Raw genomic sequence first — 25195 nt, 5'->3', positions numbered from 1 at the left:
AGTACAGAATGAGGTGTGAGCAGTACAGAATGGGGTGTGAGCAGTACAGAATGGGGTGTGAGCAGTACAGAATGGGGTGTGAGCAGTACAGAATGGGGAGTGAGCAGTACAGAATGAGGTGTGAGCAGTACAGAATGAGGTGTGAGCAGTACAGAATGGGGTGTGAGCAGTACAGAATGGGGTGTAAGCAGTACAGAATGGGGTGTAAGCAGTACAGAATGAGGAGTTAGCGGTATACAATGAGGAGCAAAATGCATAGGTTTATAACTTAATCAAGCCAGACAAATACCCACTTGGACTAAGAACCCTATAGGCCTAGGCTATTACCAACATTGCCAAATAAGAAATCTCATTTGCCAAACCTGTTGGAAAAATGCATCACCAATCTAATGTCATTAGCACTAACAAACTAGCTCTCTTAGGTACTGTACATATATAGGAACATGTTATATCATTACATCTTCATAGCAAGCATCACAGAGCAACAGCTAGATTTGTTAAATGCATACTGGTTCTACATAAACTGGTGCTACTTAAAGTGAAACTAAACCCCAAAAAATTATTTCATGGTTCAGGTAGATAATACAATTTTAAACAACATTCCATTTTACTTCTATTATCTAATTTGCTTCATTCTTTAGATATCCTTTGTTGAAGAAATAGCAATGCACATGGGTGAGCCAATCACAAGAGGCATCTATGCGCAGCCACCAATCAGCAGCTGCAGAGCCTATCTAGATATGCTTTTCAGCAAAGAATATCAAGAGAATGAAGCAAATTAGATAATAGAAGTCAATTAGAAAGTTGTTTAAAATTGTATCCTCTTTCTTAATCAGGAAAGAAAAAAATTGGTGTCCTTGTCCCTTTAACGACCAAGGACGTACGCCACACGTCCTCAAAAAAAATACAGTTAATGACCGAGGACGTGTGGCGTACGTCCTTGGTCTGGAAAGCAGCTGGAAGCGATCCTGCTCGCTTCCAGTTGCTTTCCGGTTATTGCAGTGATGCCTCGATATCGAGGCATCCTGCAATAACATTTTTTAGCAATCCGGTGCAGAGAGAGCCACTCTGTGGCCCTCTCTGCACCGGACATCACCGGCTAAATCCGTTGGTGGGTGGGAGCCGGTTCGGGAGGCGGGTGGCGGCCATCGATGGCTCTGATGATGTGGAGGGGGGCGGGATCGTGGGCGGGGGTGATCGGGAGGGCGGGTGCGTGCGCGGGGAAAGAGCGGGTGGGAGCCACTACACTACAGAAAAATTATGTATTCAAAGTTTTAAAAGTACTAAATATTGATATCAAAATACATTAGTCAGGGGGTGGGGGATTGGTCTGTGGGGGGGGGGGGGGAAGCTACACTACAGAAAAACAACATAAAAATTTTAAAAAAACTATTTCTCTTGCAAACTAGGTACTGGCAGACAGCTGCCAGTACCCAAGATGGCCCCCAATAAGTCAGAGGGGGGGTTAGAGAGCTGTTTTGGGGGGGGGGGATCCTACAAAGTAGCATATGTAAATATGCTAAAAAATGTATTTAATTTTTTTTAAAAAAAACTTTTATTTTAGTACTGGCAGACTTTCTGCCAGTACATAAGATGGCGGGACAATTGTGGTGTGGGGGAGGGAAGGGAGCCGTTTTGGAGGGATCAGGGGGTCTGATGTGTCAGGTGGGAGGCTGATCTCTACACTAAAGCTAAAATTAACCCTGCAAGCTCCCTACAAACTACCTAATTAACCCCTTCACTGCTAGCCATAATACACGTGTGATGCGCAGCAGCACTTAGCGGCCTTCTAATTACCAAAAAGCAACGCCAAAGTCATATATGTCTGCTATTTCTGAACAAAGGGGATCCCAGAGAAGCATTTACAACCATTTGTGCCATAATTGCACAAGCTGTTTGTAAATAATTTCAGTGAGAAACCTAAAATTGTGAAAAATTTAGCGTTTTTTTAAATTTGATTGCATTTGGCGGTAAAATGGTGGCATGAAATATACCAAAATGGGCCTAAATCAATACTTGGGGTTGTCTACTACACTACACTGAAGCTAAAATTAACCCTAGAAGCTCCCTACATGCTCCCTTATTAACCCCTTCACTGCTGGGCATAATACACGTGTGGTGCGCAGTCGCATTTAGCAGCCTTCTAATTAGTAAAAAGCAAAACCAAAGCCATATATGTCTGCTATTTATGAACAAAGGGGATCCCAGAGAAGCATTTACAACCATTTATGCTATAATTGCATAAGTTGTTTGTAAATAATTTCAGTGAGAAACCTAAAGTTTGTGAAAAAAATTGTGAAAAAGGGAACGTTTTTTTTTATTTGATCGCATTTGGCGGTGAAATGGTGGCATGAAATATACCAAAATGGGCCTAGATCAATACTTTGAGATGTCTTCTAAAAAAAAATATATACATGTCAATGGATATTCAGGGATTCCTGAAAGATATCAGTGTCCCAATGTAACTATCGCTAATTTTGAAAAAAAGTGGTTTGGAAATAGCAAAGTGCTACTTGTATTTATGGCCCTATAACTTGCAAAAAAAGCAAAGAACATGTAAACATTGGGTATTTCTAAACTCAGAACAAAATTTAGAAACTATTTAGCATATGTTTTTTTGGGTGGTTGTAGATGTGTAACAGATTTTGGGGGTCAAAGTTAGAAAAAGTGTGTTTTTTTCCATTTTTTCCTCATATTTTATCATTTTTTTTATAGTAAATTATAAGATATGATGAAAATAATGGTATATTTTGAAAGTCCATTTAATGGCGAGAAGAAAAACGGTATATAATATGTGTGGGTACAGTAAATGAGTAAGGGGAAAATTACAGCTAAACACAAACACCACAGAAATGTAAAAATAGCCTTGGTCCCAAATGGACAGAAAATAGAAAAGTGCTGTGGTCATTAAGGGGTTAAAGGAATGTGGTTCAAGAACGATTGTCAGACAAGGTCATAAGGATGTAGAAACCTTTATCTCATTTTATATTGATGAGCAGTAAAAAAAAACAAAAAGTTAGAAAAAAATAATTTATACTTACCGATAAATTGCTTTCTTTTGGGATAATGAGAGTCCATAGACGTCCATATATATTTCCCACCACCAATCCCTTCCACCTCCTCTCCCCACTCAGTTTACGTATAGCTGAGCGGAGGAGAGTTACAGAAAAGTGAGGAAAGTCAGAAAGCAGAGTTAAGAGGTGCAAATAACAACTGTCTTGCACAAAAGTTTGAATATCAGGCAACTTAGCCAGCTTCTTATGTAACAAAACAGATAAGGCCAAAATCTGACCCTTTAAAGAACTAGTTGATAAACCCTTATCCAGTCCATCCTGAAGGAACTGAAGAATTCTGGGGCATTCTAAAAGATTTCCAAGAAAAACTTCTAGAAGAACACCAAATAAAGTAAGCTTTCCAAATTTGTAGCAAAGTAGAGATAACAGAATCTGAAAAACCTGTTTTTGAGAACGAGGTGTTCACCCTTCACACCATCAAATTTAGTGACTTGAGATCCGAATGATACAAAGGTCCTTGATACAGCAGATCTTTTTTTACGGATGGAGCCCATGGAGGACGAGATGACACCTGAATTAGGTCAGCATAAGTTCTGTGGGGCCTCCCTGGAGATATGAGTATTACTGAAGCCGATTCCAGTTTGATTTTGGCAATGACTCTTATAGAAGAACAAACAGAGGGAATAGATAGGCCAATTGAAAATTCCAAGGACAGACTACAGCATCTATCATGTGAGCTCTTAGTTCTCTCGACCTGGCACGATAAACCAGAAGTTTGCGATTCAATTTGGATGCCATTAGATATATTTCTGGTAGACCCCACCTCAGGGCTGATTGATCGAACAAGTTCTGATGAAGAGAACATTCTCCTGGATAAATGGACTGATGAGTTAGGTAATCTACATCAAAATTGTTCACTCCGGGAATGTGAATGGTCAATAGGGTGCAATGATTTTCCTCTGCCGAAGACAATATGTGAGATATCTCTTGCATAGCTAAGGGGCTGCAAGTCCCTCCCTGATGATTGATGTACGCCATCTCATTGAACTTGTCTTACTGGAACCAATTGAATTTTTCTTGCTACTTCCCAGGCTACCAAATTCTTTTCTGAAAGTGGGTGCATTATTTTGAACCTGTTAGAGGGTGCATAGGGAATACCTGGCTTTTACCATTCTTTGGCTATGTAAATCTGGCACTTCAAAAGCCTTAGGTACCTTGGGCAGAACTTTACAGACCTGATTTTACTTATTTACAGACTTGGAATTTTAAGGTTTTAGCTCCAATAACTCTTAGATATTCAAAACCTCCTGAAGCAGGAAACGGATATGTTCTTTAAATTTTAAAGTTGAAATCAATCTCAGGTTCTACAATTGGTTCAGATTCTTTAGAGGAAATTTCACCCTCAGATCTCTCTGAGAGGGACTCAGCAAAGTCAGAGCTTTGTAAGATAGATGGTAACTGATACAGGACCCTTTGCACCACAGGTGGCAGGGGATAAATCTCCAGATTTTCGTTTATGTTAACTTGGTTTAACTTGGATAACCGCAAAAAAATTGTGTCATAGAGTAGGTTTGATTTAAATGACCCTGAGCAAAATAATTCAGTCTGAGCTGCCAACGGATATAAGAGTAAGGAAAGAAAAAGGTTTCTGAGCCCCCAGACCCCAAATTCTAAAGTTAAGCACATAAGTAAAGTGCTATGTGTGAGGCAGTGAACCCCCCAGCTATGTGGTACCAGTAAATGTAAAGTACCAGTGAAAGCTCCTGGGCTGTCTAGTGCCTGAGAAACTTACCTGGACAGAAGCACCCCTCCACTATGTCTTACCAGTATGCTGAGGACTTCTTCCCTCACAGATTTCTGATCCAGCAGAGCCCATCCAGTGCAAGTAAAAATACTACAGCGGATACATGCGGATAAACTTGTAACCCCTGAGGTGGAGGCTAAGGGATGGGATCCCCGCAACGCCTGAGAGCAGTTATGGCTAGCAGAAACACACTTATGTCTATGACTACGGTCTGTGAGTCCTGAACCGGTCAGACTTGTTTTCTTTCCCTTTACCTTACCTTTTGTATGGAGTCTGCCATATTTTAATTTCACTAATAAATACTACGTTTTTATCACCGCAAGGATCTAATGAATATCTTTTTTTAAGGACTGTTTGGATTTATTTTTTCTAGCAGAAAAACTTGTTAAGATACTGCAGTGCCATAACACAGGTATTCCTTAATCCTTGCCACACTCAGAATCTTGCATGAGTGAAGGAGAGTACTGGGTCTCAAGTCAAGTCTGAGCTCCCAAGAAATGAGCATAAAAAAATAATAAAAATAAAAACTTGCTTGCAGAGCACCTCTCTCCTCGGAGGCCGAGAACTAACTGAGCAGGGAAAGGAGGTAGGTGGGATTCTTGACATCCTCCTGGTGGTGAGAAACATATATCCCACATTACGTGGATGCCTATGGACTCTCATCATCTTACAAAAGTAACATATTTTTTAAAAATGATATGAATGTTGTTATACGTACATTATAATTTACCATTTGTTTGCAGAACTCAAATTTCTAGTTTAAAATAAGGTTGTCTCTCATGAGTGCTGAAGTTTGCTATTTCTGCATTCCAGCTTCACTTCCTTTTTTATTCCATACACTGATCTAAGGCAGGGTTCTTCAAACCTTTTATCCCAAGACCCAGTGCCATGATACCACAATTCTTCGCGACTGTATTTTTATGCTTGGTCTGAAAATTTCTAAAGTAATATACCTGTACAATAAAAAAGCGGCAAATTTTGGCAAAGTGACTAAAATGTGTGCATATTTTATTTCTGATTGTAGACAAACTTTTAGAGTGTTGTAAAATGTAATAACACACACACTCTCCTACAACCAACACACACACACACTCATACAGCACACACACACACACCCCTAATACAACACACCACCCACATACACTCTCATACAGCATACACACCAAACCACAAACACTCATACAACACACACTATACAACACACCACCCACATACTTACAAAAAAACACCCTATATAACATACACACTCATAACACACACACACACCACACATGCACTCTCATACAACACACACCATACACATTCATATAAAACGCACACACACTCTTATATAACACACACAGACCACACACACCCACTCTCTTACAACACACAAACAGACAAGTCGCAACCCAGCAAACATGGTGTTGTGACCCAGTAACCTGTGGTTTGAAGAACCCTGATCTAAGATATGTCCCTGTATTTTTGCATTACTTTTAGTCTACGTATGTCCCTTTCTTTTATTACTTCCTTTCTTAAAGGGACACTGAACCCAAATTTTTTCTTTCATGATTCAAATAGAGCATGCAATTTTAAGCCACTTTCTAATTTCTTCCTATTATCAAATTTTCTTCATTCTCTTGCTATCTTTATTTTAAAAAGAAGACATCTAAGCTTTTTTTTTTCTTCAGAACTCTGGACAGCACTTTTTTATTGGTGGATGAGTTTATCCACCAATCTGCAAGAACAACCCAGGTTGATCACCAAAAATGGGCCGGCATCTAAACTTACTTTCTTGCATTTCACATAAAGATACCAAGAGAATGAAGAAAATTTGATAATAGGAGTAAATTAGAAAATTGCTTAAAATGTCATGCTCTATCTGAATCACAAAAGTAAAAATTTGGGTACAGTGTCCCTTTAACACACAGTAGATTATTAGGATTATACACAGCCCTGAACTTGTTCTGTTTTACTGAGCACTCATGAATGTTACACACTTCTCTTCTTTTTCTTTGGTTTGTCTTTCTCCCGAGTTCTATATATAATTATCAAATGAACATAAAACTTGGTTCTAGTTCCATTCAAGTGTCATTCTAGACCCAAAACTCATAGCACTATACACTAATTGTACTAGGCATCCGACTTTGTTCATTCTATAGTGGTAAGGATGCATACAGCAAGTTTTATACTAATGTTTTGGTGACAGATAAAAGTTAGGTAATAACAAGCAACAGCTTTAAAGGGACATGAAACCCACAATGTTTCTCTTTCTTGATTCCGCTAGAGCATGTAATTTTAAACAGCTTTACAATTTACTTCTATTTTGGAATTTAATTAATTCTCTTGGTATTATTTCCTGAAAAAGCAGCAATGCGCTACTGGGAGCTAGTTAGCTCACTGTGTGAGCCAATAACATGATGCATTTATGTGCAGCCATGAATCAGGAGCTCTTAAACCTACCTAGATATCCTTTTCAACAAGGGATACCAAGACAACTAAACAAAGTGATAATACAAGTAAATTAAAAAGTTGTTTAGAAATCAAATGCTCCTTCTGAATCATGGAAGAAGAAGAAAAAATGGGTTTCCTGTCCCTTTTAACAATAATTTTAATAATGTGTGAAAACAATTAGAAGACAGCATGTTATCACTGGGAAAAAAAAAGGTAGAAATATAAAAAAAACATTTCAAGATTACAAACATACTTTCTTCAAACATGGCTCACTAGCGACATCTTTGGGCAAGTAAAAGTAGACAATTCTAGTTTCTTGTTTTTAGGTCTAACACAATGTTAAATTTACAAATTAAAAATATCACCACTTAACCCCTTAAGGACCGGGCATTTCAGACTAAGACTTCCCCAAAAGACCAGAGCTTTTTTTTAGCATTTTTGCTATCACTTCATTTAAACAGAAATAAAGCCTTTTTTTATTTATTTACCTATCAAAACTATATATATATATATATATATATATATACACACACACACCGTATATATATTTTTTTAGTAGACAACCCAAAGTATTGATCTAGACCCATTTTGGTATATTTCATGCCACCATTTCACCACCAAATGCGATAAAATAAAAATAAACGTTAACTTTTTCCCAAACTTTAGGTTTCTCACTGAAATTATTTACATACTGCTTACAATCATGGCACAAATTAAAGTAAAAGCTTCTCTGGGATCCCCTTTGTTCAGAAATAGCAGACATATTTAGCTTTTCCATAGCTTTTTTGTAATTAGAAGGCCACTAATTGCAGCTGCGCAGCACACTTATTATTCCCAGTAGTGAAGGGGTTAATTAGGCAGCTTGTAAGGTTAATTTTAGTTTTAGTGTAGAGGTTACCCTCCCACCTGACACTTCCCATCTCCTGATCCCTCTCTCCTGCCCCCTCCAGCGATGGGCCGCCAACCCGCCTTTCCTCCTTATCCTCCCACACCACCATTGATAGGCACAACCGCTGCCCGATGTAGATACTGACCCTTATCCCTTGTTCATAGCACTTTTTAGGGCAGAAGACAAAAATGTATACATACACACACACACACACACAGTATCAGTATTCTCAACACAAATTGTATCGAGACGGGTGTCATGAAGAAGTCAGATATGGTCAGTGCAATACTTTAAAATGTTATTAAATTCTGATATTTAAAAATGTAACAAGCTATCCAGAGCAAACATAAATTACATAATTTAACATTAATGAAAATGTGTGCATTGAAAACAATAGCTCATTTTACATTATTATTGGGTTATATTTTAAATTGGATGGTCAGTAAAATTAGGCGGCCATTAAATAGGTATGCATATAAATAAATATACTGTGTATTGAGACATATTGCTTTTTTATACATTATATATATATATATATATATATATATATATATATATATATATATATATATATATATATATATATATAATAGATATGTATGTATGTATGTGTATATATATATATATATATATATATATATATATATATATATATATACACACATACGCACACACACATACAAACATATATATATACGCACACACACATACAAACATATATATATATATTTAACAGCTACCTAATCATTGCTTTCTTTGCTATTTGCATGAACTGCCCATATTGCATGAACTGCCTCAAAGTGCTTGTATCCTGTACAGATTTTCCCATGGTTTTGCATATATAACCTGGGCTTGCTTGTTTGCTCTCTATCTGACCTCCTCCACTCCATATTTGCTTTATAACTGGGGACGCCCAGTTTGTATGTATGGTTGTATGGATGTTTGTGGTATTGTGATTTGGTGTATGCTAAAACATTTTGTTATTATTTTTTTCGTTGTGAATATTAAAATATTTCCTCATTTTTGCACATGTTTGCATTTCATTATTTATTCATATTGAGTGCGGAGTCTAATATTTATATTTATACTATTTTCTGGTGTAATTGGTAGTAGTACACCATAGTCTTGAGCACTTATTACTACTTCTTTGATATTTAGTAGACATATTTTCTTGTTAGTGCTTATCCTCTGATTTGAGATATATATATATATATATATATATATATATATATATATATATATATATATAGATATATATACACACACACATACATAACACACACTTACATGGTCACAAGCATACAGTACAGGTTCAATGGGAAAATATTATTTCTAAGCAATATAATTCCTCATCTCTGCTATAGTTATTATATAACTTTGGTTAGGACAAAAAAGTAGCACCAAAACATAAAATGTTTATATAAATGTAATATTATAAAATGACATTTTTAACTGCATTAAATGTTTTAGTGTCTTAGGAAGTATTATGTAATCACAGTGGTGGTTTATTTCAGTATGGACCAATTTCACACTACTCTTGTACTTTAATAAAATCCAAAGTGCTTGTAATGCTGCTGGGGTGTGCAGTACAAAACAAATATGCAGAAAAAATAGCCAGGAATAAAATATGAAGTTTAATTAATTTTTGTATGGATTATAAATGGCACCTGAGGCCATTTCTTATCTCTCTAGAACTCACTGAAATGTGTAATCGCAGGGCCTGTGTGGCAAATCTGCACGTACACGGCTATCCAGATACCCTAAACCCAGGCACTATGACCATGACGGATCAGGAAATGGGCAAAAAATAGGTGTTCTATTACAATACATACATATCATGTAATGCTATTACAAGAATTATTTATAGCCCAATTAAGTAATAACTAATGAAAAGCCAAATCTAGAGATTATGTAATAATCAGTAGCTCACCATTTAAAGATGAAAAAAAAATAAAAAAAAACAGTAGACAAGCATAAAGGAAGGAATCATGTTTTAAAGGGACAGTAAACGCCCAGGAAGTTACATTATTCTGCACTATGTGCAACAAAATTATGTAACATAAGTATAGCCTTTCCAAGGATTTTTTTTTTCTTTTCAAAATACATAATTTGCAAGCTAAAAGGATATTGGCTCTGCAGTATTATTTTAACTAGCATGTCAGAAGCCTGACTGCACCATTCAACTACAAGTAGCAGGCTGCAGGGCTAATTAAAGCTGTGAGACCCTTTACCTAGCGCTGGAGCGCGTTACATCTAGTTGAACTGCACATTAAAAAGCTCTATTTAAAGGGCCAAGAAACCCCAAAATTTTCTTTCATGATTTCAAACTTTCCAATTTACTTCTGTTATCAAATTTGCTTCATTCTCTTTTTATCCTTTGCTGAAGGAACAGCATTGCACTACTGGCAGCTAGCTGAACACATCTAGTAAGCCAATCACAAGAGACAAATGTGTGCAGGCACCAATCAGAAGCCAGCCCCTACTAGTGTAGAATCTGTGCGTATTCTTTTATAACAATGGATACCAACAGAACAAAGCACATTTAAAAATAGAAGTGAATTTAAAAGTGTCTTAAAATTATATGCTCTATCTGAATCATGCAATGTTTGACTTTCCTATACTTTTAACCCCTTAAGGACCACAGCACTTTTCAATTTTCTGACCGTTTGAGACCAGGCTTATTTTACATTTCTGCAGTGTTTGTGTTTAGCTGTTATTTTCCTCTTACTCATTTACTGTACCCACACATATTATATATCGTTTTTCTCGCCATTTAAATGGATTTTTTTAAAGATACCATTAGTTTCATCATATCTTATAATTTACTATAAAAATATATATAAAATATGATGAAACAATTGAAGAAAAAAAAAACACTTTTTCTGACCCCAAAAATCTGTTACACATCTAAAACTACCAAAAAACACCTATGCTAAATAGTTTCTAAATTTTGTCCTGAGTTTAGAAATACCCAATGTCATAGTTGCCAACAGTCCCTGATTTCCAGGGACAGTCCCTGGATTTTGTTGTATGTCCCTGGATTTTTTTTGTCCCTGGAAATGTCCCTGAAAATCTCTTTTGCACAACATTTTGTTGTTTGTGTGTGTATATATATATATATATATATATATATATATATACACATACATACATACACATATATATATATATATATATATATATACACATATACACACATACATATATACAGATAGATAGATGATAAATAGATATAGTGTATTATTTAAATATAATTAATTCCTAATAGAATATTAGTATTATTGAATGGGTTCACATATTATTTGTCTTTCTAATTTTGATGCTGTGTTGTAAAAATAACCATATGCCCAGAATGTGTTCCAGGTGTAAGAGCTTGGTGCTGTAATCTGTATAATAAACTATGGATAAGTCTAAATTATACTATTACTTTCAAATGGGTGTGTTTTGATTGCAGAGCTGAGTGGGCGGAGCAGTTGAACAGTAGGTCGTCAATACTCCAGTAACCCGCTTGCTTGCTCTGCTGCAAAGTGTCCCAGGAATTTTTTTTTTAAATGTTGGCAACTATGCAATGTTTACATGTTCTATGCATTTTTTCAAGTTATAGGGCAATAAGTACAAGTAGCACTTTGCTATTTCCAAACCATATTTTGTTTTCAAAATTAGCGCTAGTTACATTGTAACACTGATATCTGTCAGGAATCCCTGAATATCCCTTGACATGTATTTTTTTTTAGTATACAACCCAAAGTATTGATCTAGGCCCATTTTGGTATATTTCATGCCACCATTTCCCTGCTAAATGCGATCAAATAAAAACAAAATTGATCACTTTTTCACAAACTTTAGTTTTCTCACTGAAATGATTTACTAACAACTTGTGCAATTATGGCACAAATGGTTGTAAATGCTTCTCTTGGATACCCTTTGTTCATAAATAATAGACATATATGGCTTTGGCATTGCTTTTTGGTAATTTTTGAAACCCCTGACGACGTACCCTGTATGTCGTTGGTCGTTAAGGGGTTAAACATTTAAAACACTTGGCTGATCAGCAAAACTCTTACAGTTCTATTAGTGGTCAGCAGTGTCCCCTCTAAGGCCAGTTTTGTGAGTGGCCTAGCAGTGAAACAGTTAATAAAGGATTCTGTTTGGCACAAAAGTGGGCCTTCCAGTACTATGTCATCTATCTAGCTATCTATCTCAGTCTCAATAAGTGCACTCAGTTTGACATCTCACATCCACCGGGGTGCTAATGTGTATGTATGTATGTGTGTGTGTGTATATTTGTGTATGTATGCATGTGTGTTTAACTATGTGTGTTTATGTATGTGCGTGTGTATTTATGTCTGTGTATGTAAGTATATATGTGTATGTATGTGTGTGTATTTATGTGTGTAACTGTGTGTACGTATAATGTGTGTGTGTGTGTGTGTATATCTGTATGTAAGCAAATATGTATTAGGTTAGTAGTGTACAATAAAAAAAAATGTATTAGTGCCCCCCCAGTTTTGACTGTGGTATCTTATGTGCCCCCCCCCCCATAAATTGTTTCTAGAGTCGCCACTGGATGGATTGAAATATTCAAAGCCTTCAGTGAAAATTATGTTTCCTACAAAAATATTGTCAAATTGGTAGAATATTGTCTCTGTTTACCAGGAACCAATGCATACCTCCCAGCATTTCAAAATTCAAAAAAGAGGGGACCCCCCCCCAGCGGAAAAAAATTGAAATGTGGTGGGCAGGAGCGAGGGCGGGGCTTAAAAAATCATAAGACCAAAGTAATATAAATAAAATTCTAAATAAAGTCATATCTTATAATACTCTTAGGCAGCAAATCAAACACAAACTCAAACCACTGGTATAGCTATGTGAGCTCTGTATTTAATTAACCTTTGCAGAGACAGTGCTAAATATTTTTATCTTAATTGGACATTTAATAATAGATTCTTTAAAATTGCTCTTCTCATTAAAGGGCCACTGTAAGTAAATATTTTCTATGCCTGTTACTAACTACCCCAAATACGCTTTTTATCAATAGCATTTCATTAACATTTCTCTACCGTATATCAGAAATCTTGTCTGCAAATGTAATTGTTTTCCAAACCCACTCCGTGGGTATCCTTTGCTCTGTACCAATCCGTTTACAATACCTAGGTTTCAAAATGGCGCTTTAAACACAATTTCATTGGTTTAAGTATTTTGAACACACAGTGCTGAAAATAGTGGGCAGGATAACGTGACATCATCGGGGAATAAAAGATATAACTTTTATAACGTTATGAAACTTCGTTTTGGAGAAAATATAGGTCAGTAGGTTTTAATTAATGTTTATTAACTTTAATATGTTAGTTGTTTATCTTAAAAATTATAACAGAAAGTAATCCTTTAATATTCTAGATTCTGGCCTTTAAAGTTAGCAAAAATGCACAGTAACACACTGCATAGCATACACTTACACATGCAGATACACACACACTACATTGCATACACTTGCAGATAAACACACACTACATTGCATACACTTACACATGCAGACACACACTACATATCATACACTTATACAGGCAGATACACACACACTACATAGTATACACTTACACATGCAGATACACACACACTACATAGTATACACTTGCAGATACACACACACTACATTGCATACACTTACACATGCAGACACACACTACATATCATACACTTATACAGGCAGATACACACACACTACATAGCATACACTTACGCACACAGATACACACACACTAAATAGCTTACACTTATACATGCAGATACACACTTATACATACAGATACACACACTACATAGCATACACTTATACATGCATAATATACACACACACACTACATAGCATACACTTATACATGCATATACACACACTACACAGCATACACTTATACATGCAGATACACACACACACTACACAGCATACACTTATACATGCAGATACACACTCATACACACTAATAGATACAGATAGACACACACACTACATCATATATGGGTATCTGTAACTCATTGTATGGGGTCCTGGGGTTGGCAAGCACATTAGCTGGCAGTCTGAGGCTACCACTCTTCGTTACCCTGGTGTTAGCACTGCTCATTGTATAAAACTGAAGGCATGCTAGTATTATCACCAGGAAATTGTGGGGCTGAAGGTCGCCAGCCAGTCCACTGTGCATCAGAGCCCAGGAGGGCATTACCCGGTGCTGGTCTCAACTTGCAGTGCAGTATTATCACCAGGGGTAGATGTCATCATTACCTGAGGTCAGAGGGTATACAGCCTTCCTACTCCTGCTTAACCCACACACCATTACTTTCCCACATGGAATCTAACAGGTATCTAAATAACCCTGGGAGAGAAAAGCCAGCTGCTTCTGAGTATGTGCCCAATAGAATTTTTTTTTTTTTTAAATGCATGGGGCAATGCGGGACAGATGGCTAGCAACCCGGGACAGACCCCTAAAATAGGGACTGTCCCGCAAAAATCGGGACAGTTGGGGGGTATGCCAATGCATTTGCCGAACATCTTTTTTCTTTGATGAACAACATGTGGTCCAGTGATAAAACTCAATTACATGTTGAAACTTTGAAATGTTTGCTAATTACCTAAATATAATTTTACCAAATTTGCATGGAATTTTATGAAAACAACCAAGAAAACGAATTATTATTAAAATCAATCCACTCTTCACAAAAATATATGAAGCAAAATTAGGAATGTAGATTAGGTACTTTTGTTCCATTTTTTAAAAATTTTTTTGGGGGGGGGGGTCCGCAAAATTACTTTCATAATTTAGAATATAAATAAAAGAAGTACATTTTATTGTATTGTTTCACTTAAAGTGAATGTAAATTTTGATGCTTAAGTGCCCGGTTTTTAAAACTTTGATTAAAAACAGGGGCACTTTAATTCATCAAAATTTACATTTCACTCCTGTTGTGACAAAAAACTTACCTTTTAATCTTCACAGCAGCTGCTGCTTCCTCCGGTCTCACAAGCCATTTCTGATGTCAGAAATGATTGATAGGTCATCCTCCAATCACAGATTCCCCCCCGGGGGATTCAGTGTCTGATTCACTGCTGTGATTGGAGGAAGCCAGATACCTCATTTTAGACCCAGGAAGAGGCTTTGAAATGGGTGGAGGAAGCTGGAGCTGCTGTGAAGATTAAAAAGTAAGTTTATTTTCACAACAGGAGTGAAATGAAAATATTGATGAATTAAAGTGCCCCTGTTTTTAATCAAATTTTTAAAAACTGGGCAGTTTAGCATCAAAATTTACATTCACTTTAAAGGAAAAAAAAAGATAAGCATACTCCGCAATATTTTTTTAACTTATATTCTACAACAGCGACTATTACTCATGCCGGCTAAGCTATTTTAAATGTCCTGGTTTTACATTTGCAAAAAATGGTCACCTTAGGTGTAGTTGACTTTCACTTGAAGACTATGTTTAATACACACTGAGGCCATAACAAGTAGTTGGTGATGCCCTTCGGTCTATGCAATTCTCCAACTGTATTCACATATTTGTAAATAATATCTTCGGGGATTAACTCAATTATTTAATTACTGCATACTGTGTTGAAATTCTCCTTTAATCTAGGCCCTGCAAATTAGTTAAACACACAGTTAAAGTACAACTCCAGATCCACAGACAACTGCTGGTACCAAGCAGACAGGTGAACCAAACAGCAGCAGCCATAATGGATCCTGAACCATTGTGCTACTTAGGTGGACGCTTCCTTCAGACAGCTATAGGGCTTTTCTCGATTTAAAGGGATACTAAACCCAAACTTTTTCTTTCATGATTCAGATAGAGCATGCAATTTGAAGCAACTTTCTAATTTGCTCATATTATCATTTTTCCTTCATTCTCTTGGAATCTTTATTTGAAAAGCAGAAATGTAAAGCTTAGGACCCAGCCCATTTTAGGTTCGGCACCTGGGTAGTGCTTGCTGATTGGTGGCTAAATGTAGCCACCAATCAAGCAAGCGCTATCCAGGGTTCTGAACCAAAAATGGGCCGGTGTTCTGTAATATTTGCAGACTTTGTTACGTTCAGTGAACAAAAAATAGAAGGCTACCGAGCAACAGTTCAAAAAATCCTTGATTCTTTATTCCAGTAAAAAAGAAATATAGACACGCCAAAAGGAGGGTTCCAGCTATCTTACATGCGCCGCAAAGCGCTTACTCATAGATGCTGAAATCAAGTAAAACCGCTGATATATTTAAAGGCTTAAGCACCAATTACACATTGTCTGTGAGATGACGTAATCTATAGCTGTCAGAGAGACTGGTAAATGTACTATAATGTGCATTCCCTTTAAAAATGTAACAGCATCTTCAAAGAGATAAAAACATTACTACTTGCGAAAGTGACAACAAAATGACACAACATATGATCATTAAACATTTCATAATGAAAGTCCCAAATATCCAGCACTTAGGGAATAGTGAAGGGTGTGCTCGCAACCAGGGTCCTGCCAAAACCCCAAATATCAAGCAATAAAAAAAGGAAGCAGCACCACCAAATCTTTCTTCAAGCAGGTTTATTCAGCTTGTAAAGTAGCCAGGCCAATAATTGTATTCAACATTTCTGACACAGTCCGAAACAGAATTGATAATGAAACAATATATGCGTTGAGAATATGCTGCTTAAAAATGTTTTACAAAGGATGATTTACAAAAAAATGGTGAGCAGTAAAGATTTGTGGAGAATATTGGAATAAAAATTAAAGTCACATAATGAAAAAAATATATATATAATATAATAAACGCCCTATATGATAAATGGGAATAAGATGTAAAGTAGGATCTTATAGCTGAACTCTCATTAAAATTTATATATGATCCAAATAGTTTGTTATTAATTATATAAGATAAAATAAATTCTTGATCATAAATGGGGTTGCTATGGTAATATGGAAATAATTGATTGTCAGGAGTCTGCAAAAAGGACCTAATTTGAAATACAGCTAATGTTATAGCTGATAATGCACACTTTGTTACAAAGAACATTTTACTCCACATAATACCTCATATCCCATTCTAGATTCATACCCAGCGGTAGTTTGGTCCTCAATTTATAGATCCAAAAAAGTTATTTTTTAATCAAGAATTTTAGTTCTACCTCCACCCCTCTGTGAGATCCTTGCTACATCAAAAACTTTAATTTTGAAATTGGGAACATTGGTAAAGTGAAAAAGGTTAAAATGTTTGGCCACAGCAGAATCTTTAAGGCTGTGACACACTGCAAGCGTTCCGCGTCGCAGAGCGCTTGCATCACTTCTGAAGATCAAATATTTCATCTCTGAGCGCTCAGCTACGTGACCTGACGCAGCAGAGTGCTCAGAGATGAAAAAGCAGGACACACTGTGCGCACACAGCGCAACTACACCCTGCGCGCCGCTCCGCTTGCAGTGTGTCACAGCCTTTATTGTCCCCAGTAGGGAAGTCCCCAGAGTGCTTGTAACTATGTATATTGTGAAAACATAAGTACGATCAATTAGTATGCCATCTGACCCAGCAAGTACCAAAAATGTGTTTGACTCCTTCTGTAATATTTGCCGACTGAGTTTAGTATCCCTTTAAGAATAGGCTCTAGTAAGGTGGAATTATATAAAGCAAGATATACACATTGGTGCATTTAGTGTAGCATGTCACACATGCACAGGCTGTGTCTAAATACCAATACCCTTTTGTTATGCATTACAGATAATTTATGTGTTTAATAAGTGAGTAGATATACATAAAACAGACAATACAGTTAGAATTGGAAGCATATAGATCTCATTGATAACTTTACCTTAGACCTTTAAAATAACTACACCAACAAAGGGAACTCAGTTTATTTTCTCAAATTAGTAAACAAACTCCACAGCTTCCAAATAATTCTTAATCACAATGGGTGTTCGGAAATGTGGTGGAACAAGAGGGGGCACCCCCTCCTCATAATAAGGGCACAGTGACATGACAAGACAACCCATCATTGTGTGAAATAATTAATTAGATTTACAAATGCAGTGTATTTACACTTTCGTTTTTCCACCTTCTAAGAATAAAACATCAGTCAAATCAATGCAAATATATTTATGTGTAGGCACCAATGCCTTGCTGCATTGCAAGTAACAATCAAACATGTCTCATCAGAAGCAAGCACCCAAGTGTCACCAATTTAGGCGATCACTGCCTTTTATAGCAAGCTCGTTCACTCACCTGCTGCACGCGACACTGACATCAGAAATTCAAACCTATTTGACAGCCATACAGCACCACAAACTCAGGAGCAGAATCACGTGTTTTTACTAAAACTTTATTGAAATAATCAAAACAGAACAAAACATACTTCTCCTAGCATTAAAGCTTCCGGGTTCTAAAATGACATCATCCTTCTCTACAACAAAGGCTGATAAGGGACAAAAATAATCGTTAACAAATATCAATTCGGTTGCGATGATGAAATATATGTAAAGCACTTCATTAGTCGCTGGCTACAAGTGAGCTAAATTTATATTGTAATACAACATGAAAAAATACATGTAAATTGATACAGTGTAGGCAAAACTGCATAGAGATGCCTAATAACCTGACGAGTCGCGTATACAGTAAGCAGCCACAATACAATAAGCAGCCACAATGCTTCTCTCAATTTACAAACAATAGTTTCTAGCGACACTAGCTGAAGCCTGAAGCAGTCATTCATTTAATTGCGGATAGTGTTGCGCAGTGCACGTAAGATACCAAGGGGACAGGCGCAGCAGAATGTATCAATAGAAGGCGGAGCTGTTACCATAGAGACGTTTGGGTAGGCGGGGTGTCAACAAATCAGAGCTCTCCACAGAAAAAGAGCAGCTGTGAGTATGTTGAGGTATAGGGGATCGGTTACCCCAATCATTATGCTTATACATAATAAATCAAAAGGGTTGTCGTATAATACAAAGTTTAGATGGGTGCTTATATAGAAAAAGCTCTAGGGGAGAAGACATATGATGCACAATGATCTTTATTTTTGTAATATTACTTTGGCATAACGCACTTTTAAATAAAAACGCACCATCCTTTAAAAAGGAACCATTAACACCTTCATACATTTAGTTCTTCTGGTATAATGATAATAATGATGTTTTTTTGTCTGGAGAGACTGATTATTTAATTATAGAATTATACAAAATATCAAATTAAGAACGAAGTAATGAGAATATACATAACATGCAAATATATTAAAATGAATTATAACCTAGTTTCTCAGTCTGTGGTACGTTCCCCTGATTCTGGGCATTTCACTTATTTTAGTTATTATATTTATGTGCATTTTATGTGCATATTATTCTTATGTGCATTTGGGGGGTACTTAGTACAAATATATTTGCCTGATGGGGTACTTGCTCCAAGGGTAAGAAACACTAAATTATAACATTCAATCCCAGTGTAAATACAATTGTTTATAAAATGTTGGTAATATAATTTTTTCACACTGATGTGTATTTATTTTGCTGAGCAATAACCAGCTAGATTACAAGTGAGGTGCATATTTGTGATTCTGCAAGCGTGTTTAACCTTTTTAACGCCGTTAGGGCGTTGTATTCCGTCCAAATTTTGCTGGGCTTTAGCGCTGAAGGACGGAATACAACGTCCTAAACGCTTGGCTTTCCTGAAGCCACTGGCGCTTCCCTGATGGGAATTCCGATTATAAAAGTTGTCCCCAGCATGAAAGGGTTAATAAAGTGTTTAACTATGTATTTACAGTAAATATTTCACATCCCAATGTTCTTCACATAGAGGTGTATGTTCTAAGTATTTATAAATAAATATTCATATATATATATATATATATATATATAATTATGTATATATACGGTATATATATACAGTATATATACAGGTAGCCCTCAGTTTATGCCGGGGTTAGGTTCCAGAATTAATGGTTGTAAATCGAAACCGTTGTAAATTGAAACCCAGTTTATAATGTAAGTCAATGAGAAGTGAGGGAGATAGGTTCCAGTCCCCTCTCAAAATTGTCATAAGCAACACCTAATACATTATTTTTAAAGCTTTGAAATGAAGACTTTAAATTCTAAACAACATTATAAACCTAATAAAATAATCACACAACACAGAATATATAATTAAACTAAGTTAAATGAACAAAAACATTTGCTAAACAGCATTATAAACCTAATAAAATCACACAACACAGACTTCACTTGCATTTTTCTGCAAACAGTTCTTTCTATGCATTCCAATCTGGACTGATTTAGAGACAGGAAGATCTTGTTCCTTTGAAATCTGCTCTATAGCTCAGGTCTGGTTAAACTGCAACACAAGCGGACAGCTCCACCTAATGGCTATTTTAATAAATGCACTGCTTCTCAATGCTTTTTAATAGCAGTCACATGACTGGAAAAAAAGGTTGTTATTCTGAAACGGTGTAAATTGAACCGTTGTAAAACGAGGGCCACCTGTATATACCGTATGTATGTATATATATATATATATATATATATATATATATATAATGTGTGTGTGTGTATAGATATATAGTTTATCTAAAAAAACTCAAATATATATATATATATATATATATATATATATATATATATATATATATAAATATTTATTTATGAATTAATAGAACATATTCTTCTATGTGAAGAGTATGTATATATATATATGTATATATATATATATATATATATATATATATATATATATATATATATATATATATTAATATTTAATTTCAGGTTAGCGCACCTGAGGAAATGCAATCATGTTTGTGCGACATTGTGAATTCTATGGGGTAATAGGTTAATGCGGTTACAATTATCCAAGCAAGGATTTCTGCTTCACAAACGCGAGTGAATTTTTTTTTGCTTTTAACTTCTAATACATGCACTGCCAGATGCACACAAAAAACTTACTGATAGCCGAGTTTGCACGCGAGCGGGAGCACAAACTACCGCTCCACTCTTAATCTAGCCCTCTGTATGCTGGTATCTTGCTTGTATTGTTGCCTTATGTACATTGACAAATTGTTTATATTACTGGTAAAATGCTTTTTATCATAAATGAGAGCCACCACTGATATGGACATAGGTTATGTGCATGTGTATTTGTGCCCCACGCATGCATCAAATCAGCAATGTTATGTGTTTATTTCCTATATGACTTTTACAACCCTTTAACTGAAGTAGGAATACCTATTATATTCTTTTTTCTTAATGTAACAGTAAATTATTTTTAACATATGTATATGTATTAAGAAACTTGGGGCTCTAGTAAGATAGTTCAAATACAGTGTGGCCACATAGACAAGCCCTTTGAATTATATTGGTTGCCCACCTTTGAGTATAGAGCTTTTGTACATATTGGGCCAGATTACAACTTGACCGCAAAATATCGCTTTTGCGAAAGAGATATTTGCACTCAACTTGGTAATACCAGCTCCAATGGGAGCCTCGTTCTCATGCAGTCAGACATTGCATGAGAACTAGCGCAGCGAAGGGGGTAAGTCGCAAAGCGATGGGCATCAATTTGAAATATATATGTATATGAATACAGTACATACATTTATGTGTTAATATGTCTATATATACATATTAGCACATAAATATATATGTTTATCAGGTCTCAAAATTCCAAGGCCTAAGCTACTAGCCAGGACAAAATGTTACTTGCCACTTCTAATCCCACCCACACCCACTACTTCACCCCCTCTTTGCATATGTTTAGCCATTGTGAAACATTTTGTAATATTGTTTATATTTTATACCATAACAAATTAAATAATGCTAGATACAGTAATAAATTAACAAAAATAAGTAGGGGTTCTGGGGAAGACAACAGCTAGATAGAAAAAGGAAATTGTTGAACTGAGAGAATGTAGAGTGTGCTCACAGTTATGGAAGGTCATAGCAGACCTGGAGATTTTTTTATAATAACTATCATCTCTCCCTTCTCGCTCTTAACTATCTTTCTCAACTCCCTCCTCTCTTCAATCTCTCTTTTTACCCTCTCCCTTCTCTCTCAGGCCATATAGTCTCTTTCCCCTCTCTCATATCTTTTCTTTTTTTTCTTCCTTCTCTCTTAACTCTACCTTCTTCCTAACTTTCACTTTTCCTCTCAGAAGCGTAACTAGAAACCACAGGGCCCAGGTGCAAGAATCTAAGAAGGAACCCCCCCCAAAAAAAGTGAATTTGATACATAATATTTTTATTTATTTTTTACATTTAACACCGAAAAAAATGTGAATCAGATTACGTCTGCAAAAGGAGGTGCCCTTTGCCCACAGCCTGTGAGATGGTCTTACCCCCTATTACTGTATATAATGACACTGTTTAACCCACCAGTACTGTATATAGTGAGTCAGTGACACAGTTTGTAATCTGCTGGTGAGATGGCTGGCCTGACCCTACCCGCCCTAATACTTTATAAAGTGACCACAGTAGTCTGTGACATGGTCCAGCCCCCCCATACTGTATATAGTGGTACTGTATAGTGACACTGTTTACCCCCCGCTCCCCATGCTGTAGTAACAAGGTCTGTAATTTGCTGGTTCCACAAAAATACACACACACATATGCATAAATACACACACAGTCACATACATACATACACACACATAAACAACAATGAGTAAAACAGAAACACTAACCCCTGTAGCCAGAGACACTAGTGAAACATCATGTCACACTCACATGATATCAGTGCAGGCAGTGGCAGGTCAATTTTTTTTATTGTAAAAAATAAAATAAAAAATTTTTTTAGTCGCAATTGCGACCTCTGCACTCCTGTAGTTTTGTCCCTGTTTCCTCTGCAATCTCTCTCTCTCTCTGCCCCGTTTACCCTCTCAGAAGTAACAGTCTAAGCACTAATGGGTTCCCTACAGCCCTAGAGGAATAACATATCCTTGCACTTTCATGGGTATATAATATCCCTTTAGATAATAATTTTAGCACATAGCCCAAAATGTGTATTAGTGCTGCAATATGAATGTACATTCTGAAAATACAACGTGCCTACTTTGCTACTTATAACATGCCACCACACTTCAGCCTCAACATTCATTAACTAACTTTCACTCGCCACCATTAAATTTCCACTCGCCAATGGCTGGTGGGCTAGTGAAAATTTTGAGACCTATGTATACAGGGAGTGCAGAATTATTAGGCAAGTTGTATTTTTGAGGATTAATTTTATTATTGAACAACAACCATGTTCTCAATGAACCCAAAAAACTCATTAATATCAAAGCTGAATATTTTTGGAAGTAGTTTTTAGTTTGTTTTTAGTTTTAGCTATTTTAGGGGGATATCTGTGTGTGCAGGTGACTATTACTGTGCATAATTATTAGGCAACTTAACAAAAAACAAATACAGGGAGTGCAGAATTATTAGGCAAGTTGTATTTTTGAGGATTAATTTTATTATTGAACAACAACCATGTTCTCAATGAACCCAAAAAACTCATTAATATCAAAGCTGAATAGTTTTGGAAGTAGTTTTTAGTTTGTTTTTAGTTATAGCTATTTTAGGGGGATATCTGTGTGTGCAGGTGACTATTACTGTGCATAATTATTAGGCAACTTAACAAAAAACAAATATATACCCATTTCGATTATTTATTTTTACCAGTGAAACCAATATAACATCTCAACATTCACAAATATACATTTCTGACATTCAAAAACAAAACAAAAACAAATCAGTGACCAATATAGCCACCTTTCTTTGCAAGGACACTCAAAAGCCTGCCATCCATGGATTCTGTCAGTGTTTTGATCTGTTCACCATCAACATTGAGTGCAGCAGCAACCACAGCCTCCCAGACACTGTTCAGAGAGGTGTACTGTTTTCCCTCCTTGTAAATCTCACATTTGATGATGGACCACAGGTTCTCAATGGGGTTCAGATCAGGTGAACAAGGAGGCCATGTCATTAGATTTTCTTCTTTTATACCCTTTCTTGCCAGCCACGCTGTGGAGTACTTGGACGCGTGTGATGGAGCATTGTCCTGCATGAAAATCATGTTTTTCTTGAAGGATGCAGACTTCTTCCTGTACCACTGCTTGAAGAAGGTGTCTTCCAGAAACTGGCAGTAGGACTAGGAGTTGAGCTTGACTCCACCCTCAACCCGAAAAGGCCCCACAAGCTCATCTTTGATGATACTAGCCCAAACCAGTACTCCACCTCCACCTTGCTGGCGTCTGAGTCGGACTGGGGCTCTCTGCCCTTTACCAATCCAGCCACGGGCCCATCCATCTGGCCCATCAAGACTCACTCTCATTTCATCAGTCCATAAAACCTTAGAAAAATCAGTCTTGAGATATTTCTTGGCCCAGTCTTGACGTTTCAGCTTGTGTGTCTTGTTCAGTGGTGGTCGTCTTTCAGCCTTTCTTACCTTGGCCATGTCTCTGAGTATTGCACACCTTGTGCTTTTGGGCACTCCAGTGATGTTGCAGCTCTGAAATATGGCCAAACTGGTGGCAAGTGGCATCTTGGCAGCTGCACGCTTGACTTTTCTCAGTTCATGGGCAGTTATTTTGAGCCTTGGTTTTTCCACACGCTTCTTGCGACCCTGTTGACTATTTTGAATGAAACGCTTGATTGTTCGATGATCACGCTTCAGAAGCTTTGCAATTTTAAGAGTGCTGCATCCCTCTGCAAGATATCTCACTATTTTTGACTTTTCTGAGCCTGTCAAGTCCTTCTTTTGACCCATTTTGCCAAAGGAAAGGAAGTTGCCTAATAATTATGCACACCTGATATAGGGTGTTGATGTCATTAGACCACACCCCTTCTCATTACAGAGATGCACATAACCTAATATGCGCCTATACAGCTTGGAGTAAGACAACATGCATAAAGAGGATGATGTGGTCAAAATACTCATTTGCCTAATAATTCTGCACTCCCTGTATAGTCATGTACATATATATATATATATATATTTATTGAGAACATACAGTCCCCATAGACAGCAATGTAAAGGCACTTTTCAGTGCCGTTTTTTTTCTAAAACCCCACACCCGCCAACTT

General features: G+C 36.6%; 1 protein-coding gene across 1 annotated transcript in view; it reads right to left on the bottom strand.

Moving 5' to 3' along the window:
* Positions 1 to 18464, bottom strand: part of FIG4 (FIG4 phosphoinositide 5-phosphatase) — a 1077570-nt gene extending 1059106 nt beyond the window's left edge. The window contains exon 1 of the mRNA XM_053710848.1: positions 18375 to 18464. The gene's annotated coding sequence lies outside the window, so the exon portion shown is untranslated. The remainder of the gene's footprint in view (positions 1 to 18374) is intronic.
* Between the last annotated feature and the right edge of the window lie 6731 nt (positions 18465 to 25195).

This window comes from Bombina bombina, chromosome 4, assembly GCF_027579735.1.
Source record: "Bombina bombina isolate aBomBom1 chromosome 4, aBomBom1.pri, whole genome shotgun sequence".
NCBI lineage: Eukaryota > Metazoa > Chordata > Amphibia > Anura > Bombinatoridae > Bombina > Bombina bombina.
This window is presented reverse-complemented; position numbering and strand designations above follow the sequence as displayed.